Below are 9,503 nucleotides of genomic sequence, written 5' to 3'. Positions count from 1 at the left end.
CACCCACACTTCCCAGGAACACCGCCTCCTGGTGGGCCACGGTAGCAGCCCCTTACTGACCTCCTGCTCTCCCGCTCACCCCTCCTTTCTTACTATCAGGTCACCCCCATGGATGCCTCCCGCTGCTCCCCGCCATTGCTCTGCCGGAGGAGGAGAAGGCAGGTATATTGGAATCGCACCAGTCCCTCACACCTGTTTCCCCTGCAGTCACTGGGAGGTGTTCGTTGCTGCTTGTGACAAATCCCCAAACACAAACAAAGGTGGTAAAGCAAAGTGAATTGGACGAGAGGCTTCTGTTTCTATTTGGATTGAGGTCAGCGTTATTTCCCCAACTTGGATCCAGAAAACAGAGCACTTGTTCAACTGCCGCGATGCCCCTGGCACGCAAGGGTATGTGCTTGTGTGGACACGCGGAGGTCCCGAGAACAAAAGGCCGGGTGACTTGCTGGCAGCCGCCACCACACTATTTCTTAATGTTCCTTGTTGAACAAATAGCTTTAAGATGCCAGTGTCCCCACGTGCGGAAGGGCGGGCTGTGAAGGTGGGAGACTGCGAGCCTGACAGCGAGGGCTAACGTGGGCAGCCACTGAATGCGGCCACGCTCACACCTGGGTGCCTCCAGCCCAGGCGTTGGCTAGTGTGAGGCCCGGTGCAAATACTCTAAAAATGCGCTGCAAAGAGGGAGAGTTGGGATATCAATCATTGTATTTGGCATCATTCTCTCCTGAGATCACTGGCGTGGCCTCTTTCCCAGCAAACAAAAGAGGGTTGCTGACTCTACTAAGTTTTTCTGTTAACAGGCAACAAAATGAAATCATTGATGTGGTTTTATTTTCCCTTCTTTACTGTTCATCTTCAAGCAGATCCAACAGAGGGTAGTTTAATGCTGCGCCTTTCTGCCAAGGCGGGCCAGTGCTTGCCACGGTGGCTCCCCTATTGAGCGAGGAGCTGAGGGCAGGGATATCAGGCCCATTTTACAGAAGAGTAAACTGAGGCCGGACCAGTGAAGAGACCTGTTTGTTCTCTTATTATGCATGTCAGACGACATCACATGTGGTGTATAATTCATCAGTGTTTATATTTTCTTCTTTTTAAACGGCGACGAGGCAATTCCATGAGAATGACCCTGGTGCGTTTGTGGGAAGGGGGCCCTGTCTAGTATGGAACCGGGAGCGAGTCAGGACTTTCATTGATGCACTGTCCCACCACCCCCAAATGAAAGGGAGGACTGGCCAGGAGTGGGGAATGCCACCCCATAGACTCAAACACACAAAATGGTCTGGCTTTTTTCAATAGTGACATTGGAGGAATTAAAGAATTAACTTGGAAAACAGTCTCAGGAGAATTGCCTCCCACCTTTCTGGTTTCCTTTCCTAAGCTGAGGCCTGGCTAAGAAGGAACAAGACAGCCAGGCGCTGGCTGAGAGGCAGCCGGGGAGTCCTCAGGCTTCAGGAGTCAGGGCCGAAGGTGTGGGAAGCCAGCTGCCCTGCTGTCCTCAGCAGCTGACAGACAGTCCGATCACTGGCTCTCCCAGGCCTGTCATGTGCCACCCTGTCGCTCGCTGGGCTTAGACACATTCAGGAAAGCCCCGCTGCCCGAGGGCCTCGTTAAGCTGGTGAAAAGGCATTTGGCCTTTCTTACCATCACCTGTCATCGGCTTTGCTCCGGCTGGCGCAGGACCTCGCGGTGGGTCAGGGCCACCTCTCCGGGGCACACCTGGACTTCTGGGCCTGGCCTGGCCTGGGCAAGGGCACTGGGTGCCCGGGGCCCATTTCTAGGAGTCCCCTTCGGCCTGAAGCTCTGTCCCTTCTTAAGCAGGGAGGAAGAAAAGGGTCTGCTGAGACCATTTTTACTCCCCTCCCATTGGTCACTGCAGGTAATTCGTTAAAATGTTGTTGCCATATCCCAGCTGAGGGCCAGGATTCTAATCAGATCCTCCATAAGGCTGTGACCAATAGAGAAAGCCATTCTAGATGGGTGCCCACGGGTTGCACCCACCCAGCCCTTCTGAGGGGTTCACTTCCTTCTCCGTCTTACACTGGCTTGGTTTCCCCTCAGACTTGGTACATTAGCCATGAACCATCGGTCGCCTCAGAGACCACAGAGATCTTGCCTCTCACCCCCTCACCCCGCCTGAATGCCGCTATTGGACCGAGGCCTGGGAGGTATTGGGAGCAGGTCATTCTCACCATAGTGTGAATTGATTTGTCAGATCAAGTTCGCTGGCCTGGCAGCTGCCTGAGATTATGGAGCTGAAGGATGAACAGATGAACTTGTCAATGGAAAAGAAAACCAATGGTTTTGGAGTTTGGGAAGCTGTAATGTTGTTGTTGTTTTGAGATCAGTGGGTGCCTGGGGCGGGTCGAAGAGAAGTGTGAAACAAGAGGGAATGGAAAGGGGAAGTCTCAGAACACACATTTCACATAAACCCAATTTGACCTATTTAACACTTCTGCTTGGGCCCCACCGACCACAGAAGACATGCTGATATTCACTCAAATAATGCACCGGTGACGGAAACTGGATTGGTTTGGCTAATACAAATGACACAAGTGTTTTCCTGCTAGAAATTCTGTGCACGGTCCATTCTGCAGAGCACACGGCCCTTCACTAACAAATAAGAATCCCAGTTAGCATGCGGCCTACAAGTGTGGGGGGGACTCCAGTGCCCCCTCCCACGATCTGGATTCTTTTGCTCACTTCCCAGCACACCCCTGGCACGTTCTCAACCCTGTGCCTTTGTTTGTGGTGTCCCTGTTGCTAGGATGGCCCTTCTCTGGCTTCTTCTACTCATCCTTGGAGGCCAGCTCAGTGGCATCCTTACTCTTGAGCTTCTCCTGATGCCATTCATTCGCTCATTCAACAAATATTTCCTGAGTGCCTACTAGGTGCCAGGCACTCTCCCAGGTGGTGGAGGTACAGCAGTAAAGAAGACAGACTCAATCCTTACCTTTCCAGAGCTTACAATCTGGTGGTCAGCACCCTCGCCCCAAGACAAGAGCAATCACAGCACCCCCCCATGGTCACATGCCTCTACTGCAGCAGTTATCATAGGTCCATCTTACAGGAGGCTGGCCTCTGGTCCTCCCAGTCTCCCCCCGAGCACCGTGCCCTGCTCCAGAGGCAGCCCCTGGTTTACTTAGAAAAGGAACTTGGGAGCAGCACATCTGGTAGGAAGGATGGAGACTCTGGGTCTTCTTCGCAAACTGCTCTTGCAAAGCAAGTTCGCCTTTTTCACTCAGCCTCATGATTACGTCTTGAAGCTGATCCCCAGGGCAATTTAGAGAACGTCTTAAAGCTGTGTTGGCCTATCAGCGAGTGTGTGTGTTTGGAATGGTTGGGGGTGATGGAGATGGGAGGGAACAGAAGTTGTCCTAAAGTGATTCCTTGGAAGCACCACCATCTGTTCCATCCTGGGTGCTCACTACCGGCCAGGAGGATTGTTGAAAGGGCACGGAGGTGTAACATGGACCCAGCTATCTGATCTCAAGGTTGGGCGCCCTGTGGGTGTGAAGCACACCTGGGACTCCAGCGAGCCGGTGGGAGCTCGGGTTACAGGTCGGGGAGCTGGCAGAGGCATTCGGAGGAGCTGCTCCTTTCTGCATAATTCACAGGGGCTCCTCTGCGGAGGAGCAGTGGGCGTGAAATCGGCAGGGACACAGCTGCCCTGGAGGAAGCTAGTCGACATCCTGTCGATTTGAAAAGAAAACTGAAAGTGCTTTTCTTCACAAGCAACTATTGTAAGTGTATTCCTCTTTTTTCCCCCCCCCCCCTTCCCCCCTACCTCCCAGGTACAGTGGAGTTTCTCTGGCCCAGAGTTTGGGTGAAATGGCACAGGGATGGGTGGAGGAGTGGGGGTGGGGTGGAGGGGCAGAGAGGAATGAAGGAAATGTGGATTGTTCCGTGGCCCCTGCTCTTTGTCTAATCTGGGGAAGGTATCCGCCCGCGGGAGCCCGCCCCAGGAGCCCCGGCTATAATGACATGTGTCCTGGTGATAGCAACCTCTCCTCTGGCTGTTAGCGTGCATTCCTGGGGAGCTGTGGAGAGAGAGAAAGCATGCTCGGGTCAGAGCTGGGACAGGAATGTGAGTATTTCCTTAATTGGACACGAGAGCCTTGAACTGATTCCAGGTTTAGTGTTTTCTTTTAAGAGCCCGGACCCTAAAGATTCCATAGTTTTCTTTCTCTGAAAAATCCCTTTGGTTCAAAGGCCCCTTGAGAGAAATAAAGAAAAAGCCAGGGCTCAAGCTCTTTGATATTTGGAAAGGCAAGAGTTCATGAGCTGCCAGATCCCAGGCTTCTTCTGGGGGTGAGAGGGATCTGGGTAGAAAGAAGGAGGCTCCCGCTGAGGTGGCACATGGCGGTGGTACCCACAGGCTGCAAAGCTCTTTCCTCAGTCTAGAGCAGTGGTTCTCAACCTTCCTAATGCCGCGACCCTTTAATACAGTTCCTTCCTCATGTTGTGGTGACCCCCAACCATAAAATTATTTTCGTTGCTAATTCATAACTGTAATTTGCTACTGTTATGAATCGTAATGTAAATATCTGACATGCAGGATGTATTTTCATTGTTACAGATTGAACATAATTAAAGCATAGTGATTAATCACAAAAACAATATGTAATTATATATGTGTTTTCCGATGGTCTTAGGCGACCCCTGTGAAAGGGTCGTTAGACCCCCAAAGGGCTCGCGACCCACAGGTTGAGAACCGCTGCTCTAGAGCATTTATAGAAGCAATTTCTCTCAGCCTTATTAGCACCTCGAGAGCTAAAAAGAGACGTCTATTGCCTGCTTTATTGCTTTAGGAGTCTGAGACACAGAGGTCACGCAACTCGCCTGCGGACTTCCAGCAAAGCCAATGAGAGCCTGGAGGATTTTGTGCGGTGGGTTTGGGTTGCTTCGTGCTGTGGACTGCTAATTCCCTAACAGCCAAGATGGGAATGCCTGCTCACACCCTCAGGCCTCGCCCCTCCATCCTGTGTCCAGAACCCAGCTGGACACTTGCTGGGAGGCACCAAAAACTGGAGGAACTTGGAGGGGGTGTGAGGGGAGATGCTGGGACACCAGGACCACAGCGGTGCCCGTCAGGCAGAGCTTCACTATTTGCCTCTGTCCCCCCAAAGCTGGAAACTTCAGTCAAGGGGCTCCAGGGGAAAATGGGGCGGTCTGTGGTTAAAATGAGTGAAACACTGAAGCAGATGCAATCAACTCTGCTGAACCCTCTCTTTCCCCCCCAAACACCTTAAAAACAAGCTATGTGTCTGCTCAGTGCTTTCCCACTCACCAAGTGTTTTCATAACATTATCTCATTTCAGCCTCACATCAACCCACACACATTCTTGCCTTTCAGATTTCTTATGTACTCAAACAAGTTTCACCGAAAAATTGGCTAGAAACTCCCCTTCTCCTATTCACTTTCTTCTTCTTCTTCTTAAACCCCAGGCCTTTGACTGATATCTATAAGAAGCTCCCAGATTCCCCGGGCGGGAAATTTGATTATTTTGCTAACTGGTCCCCAATAATGGACACCAGTAGTTCTGGACTTTGCTATTGGAACCAACACTTTCGTATCTAGTTTATAGTTCAGCCGTTAAAATAAACAAATAAAACCACGGAGGCCAGGATAAGTGCAGTATTGGGAGAAAGGCTTTAGAACCAATAAGCCCCAGAGTCAAATACTGGTTCAGCCATTCGAGAGCCTCGCAGTCTTGCCCAAGTTGCTTAACGTCTCAGAGCCCCTCTTCCTTCATCTGTAAAATGGGGTAATGGTGCTTATGCCTTTAAGTTGTGGTGAGGCATAAATATGGGAACAGCTATAGGTGTGCCTCAGCAAACAGTTCCTCAGTGAAGTTCCTTATAGCTAACCAAAGGACCAGTTGCCCCACGACTTGGCAAATTAAATGTGCAATACTGTCTTTTTGCAAGCCAGAGGGGAGAAATGTGTGGGAATGTGTTGGTAAATGAATTTTAATGGGGACATTTTAAAAAATATATATTTTATTGATTTTTTTTACAGAGAGGAAGGGAGAGGAATAGAGAGTTAGAAACATTGATGAGAGAGAAACATCGATCAGCTGCCTCCTGCACACCCCCTACTGGGGATGTGCCCACAACCAAGATACATGCCCTTGACCGGAATCAAACCTGGGACCCTTCAGTCTGGGAGGCTGACGCTCTATCCACTGAGCCAAACTGTTTAGGGCTAATGGGGACATTTTTACTCGAGGAATAATTAGCTACATGTCCTCCATATATGGCACAGTGGCACCAGCGGTAACTCTAATAAGATATCAAGCTCAGTACCTTTATTATTTTAAATCCTTATTTTAGGTGAGGGAGAGAAGGAGCTGGAAAACTGGACTTGTGTAATGTTGGAAAACAAAGCAGTTCTGATTACACTTGGGTTTTTATTGAAGCAGAATTGCAATTCAACCCTTTAGTTCCTGGGACAAAGGTGGGAGGCAGAGGGCTTCAACTGAGTATTTAGTTCATTGATCTGCACATAGGAGATGCTCATTAAATGTTGGTGGTTGGCTGAGGTGGTTGAGAGAGTCCAGATCGTGTATTTGACTTCTGCTGCTGACTTCTTGGCAAGTGCAATGCGAGATGTAGGGTTGTGGTGGAAAGAACATTTGACCATCCCCCGAAGGCCTGCGTTCAGGTTCCATCTACACCACTTAATAGCCTGGTGACCTTGGACCTGCCATTCAATCTCTTAGGTGTCTTCTCACCTGTAAAATGAGGAAACTGGATTAGGTGATTTGGAAGGTCTCTTTCAGCTCTAAGTTTCTGGGGCTCTAAGTAACTTCATTCCCTTGTGTTTCTTTTTCTTCATTTATTCAAAGGCAGTGGGATAGGAACCTAGCTCAGAGGATATTAAGAAGAAATGGTCATTCTGCGTGACCGATACCCCTATCTTTAAAAATCTGAAGGAAATGCTGTAACCCAGAACAACGTAACAGGATAGCTCTGTGATCTTTGGCAAATCCCCTAATTTATTTCAGCCTCAGTTTGAATATTTGTAAACTGGGGTCTGTTCGTTGTGCTATGTTACTCTTATTATGTTCATTAGAGAGCTGAGTTTATGAAAATGCTTTGAAAAACCACAGGGCACTATATAAAGTATTGATTGAGAAATGGCATACTTGCTATAGTTGTATCCAAGTTCAGCCCCATGCCGCCCGTGTTTTCAAATGAATGGATGTGTCACTGTGGTCTCAGAAGGGAAACAGAAAGTGTAGATTTGGGGGTCACAGCCCAAGGCTTGGTTTAATTTACTTAAAATGGGCATTCATACAACATTTCCCTTAGGGTAGGCACCTCAGTGTTCTCCAATAGAGGGAATTTTTCCGGAGGCCAGATATCTGCTGATGGAGGTCTTACTTCCCACCCTCTGCTCCTCTATGAGGCCATTTTGACACTTCAAGGTTATATATGTGTGTGAGGAGGGTCTCTTTCCGAGTTTTGAAAGTTTCACAAAGCAATAATCACAAATATATAATGCGGGGTTGTTGGTACGTGAAAGTCGTGAGACAAGTCCTTTCATCCCGGTCCTGCCAGGGATGGCTACTGGGGAGACACGGCGAGAGGCATCAGTGCTGCTTGCCCAGGACCGAGCTCAGGGCTCCCAAAGTCCCAGCCCAGAAACCATTGGCTTCTCCTTTGGTTACCTGCGTAAATGACAGCGTCATACCCAGCCTTTGAGAAGCTGCCCCATCCTATGCAAAAGGCACAAACAGCCAGTCCCCAGCGGTAAGCCCACACCTGGAGCCTCCCCCGTCAGCTCCTGTCCATAGAAGCATTGCCCTCCAGCAGGACACCTCCTCCAGAGGAGCAGAATGCGGGTGGTACTTGGCAGGGCAAGTCAATTTCTGGTTTAACTCTTGGGTGGGGGGTGGGGAGAAGCTCCTGAATTTCACTGCTGGGAGGGAGCAACTAGGGGGTTTGTCTCGAAGCTGCATTTTCCTAGAAAGTACAGTTTTTACTCAGATTGTATATATGAATGACTAAAAATAGCAAAAATTATTTTTATTTATTCTTATCCATTCTTTTTTATATACATAATTAGTACTCATCCATTCTTATAGATTAGGTGGCCTGATGAAAATTACACCTCTGTTACGCCCTCACCATTAATACCTATCAGCCTTTACTTGAGATAGATTATTCATTTCCACCTTTAAGTGCATATAGATGGATTCAATACATTCACTACCTTTCAAAGAGCTGGCTGACTTTAAAGCGCATTTTAATTTGCCAAGTTTTTGATACCTGCCCTCGCCCCACCCCCTCACACACACACACACACACACACACACACACACACACGCGCGTCCTCCAAGTACACACATAGGTCAGGGTTATAAAGCCATGTTACAGGAGTTTTTGGAGCAGAGGTATGAAGCAATGCACTCCAGCCACAGAGGGGCAGGCTCCCATCCCGGCGCTGGGGCTGTGCAGACTGCCTGCCTGGACAAACCCTTGGAGTTGCGATTCCAGGGCAGTGTGGAGGGGTCCCGCCGAAGCTCTTTGTTTCTTCTCCTTGGAGCAGATCTGGGAGCCAAGGCTGGTGAGGTGTGCTGAGCAGCACCCACCCCGCACCCCGGCACCGCGCCGCTGCTGTGTGCGTGTGCGCGCGCGTGTGTCTGTGTGTGTCCAATGGAAAAACCCTAAGACGACACTTCTTTCTCACACAAACAAAACACACCATGGATCTCAGGACTAGCCCCTCGAATGCTAACGCGACCCCCTCGGGCTCCCCCCAGCTCCGTGTCCCCTCCCGCCTCCCAGTGTTTCTTTAAGCGCTGTTCTCATTTCCACACAGCTTGCCAGGGATAGAGGGGACCAGTGATCGAGGTGCCGCAGGCGAGGGTGCCAAGGAGAGGCCTAGTTTGGGGGATGGACGTTGAAGCAGGGTTCTGAGGTGCGGGCCAGGGGCGGCGAGTGAGTGCAAAGGAGAGCGCTAGTGCCGGGCGGCCAGGATCCAGGGATGGCGCCCTCCCTCAGCGCAGCGCGGTCGCCAGGCGGTCATGTCCCGAGGAGCGGGTCCAGCGCCCTCCTCAGGCCCAGGGTCCTCGCGACCCCAAGTCCCTAGGGGTGAGTGCAGGGAGGGGGCGCCAACGCGGGCTGGTTTGTAAGCTCGAGGCGGCATTGACATTGAACTCCAGCCCCAGTTCGTGCGTGCGTGTGCGCGCGCGCGCGTATCCGCGCGTGTGTCTGCGTGTATGAGTCGTGGGCAGGGGGGCGGACTAGAAGCTGCAGCAAACCACGGCCCTCGAGGAGCAGAGCCGAGCGCGCCCCCGAGCTGCCGCCCGCGGGATCTGCAAGCACTGAAGCCATTCATGATTTTGGTGACGTTATTCCAGGAGTGGGCGAGGGAGGGCGGGGCCTCTCGGGGTCGGGCCCCGCCTCCGCCCCTATAAATAAGACTTCCCGGGCTCTTTGTGGGGCCGCGAGCTCAGTGGAGAACCCTGAGCTCCGTCTGCTCTGCCGAGGCAGCT

General features: G+C 50.9%; 1 protein-coding gene across 1 annotated transcript in view; it reads left to right on the top strand.

Moving 5' to 3' along the window:
• The first annotated feature begins 3,656 nt into the window (after positions 1 to 3,656).
• The window catches only part of LBH (limb bud and heart development), a 33,349-nt gene continuing 27,502 nt past the window's right edge, over positions 3,657 to 9,503 (top strand). The window contains exon 1 of the mRNA XM_014533214.1: positions 3,657 to 3,740. The gene's annotated coding sequence lies outside the window, so the exon portion shown is untranslated. The remainder of the gene's footprint in view (positions 3,741 to 9,503) is intronic.

Source organism: Myotis brandtii, unplaced genomic scaffold (assembly GCF_000412655.1).
Source record: "Myotis brandtii unplaced genomic scaffold, ASM41265v1 scaffold953, whole genome shotgun sequence".
NCBI lineage: Eukaryota > Metazoa > Chordata > Mammalia > Chiroptera > Vespertilionidae > Myotis > Myotis brandtii.
This window is presented reverse-complemented; position numbering and strand designations above follow the sequence as displayed.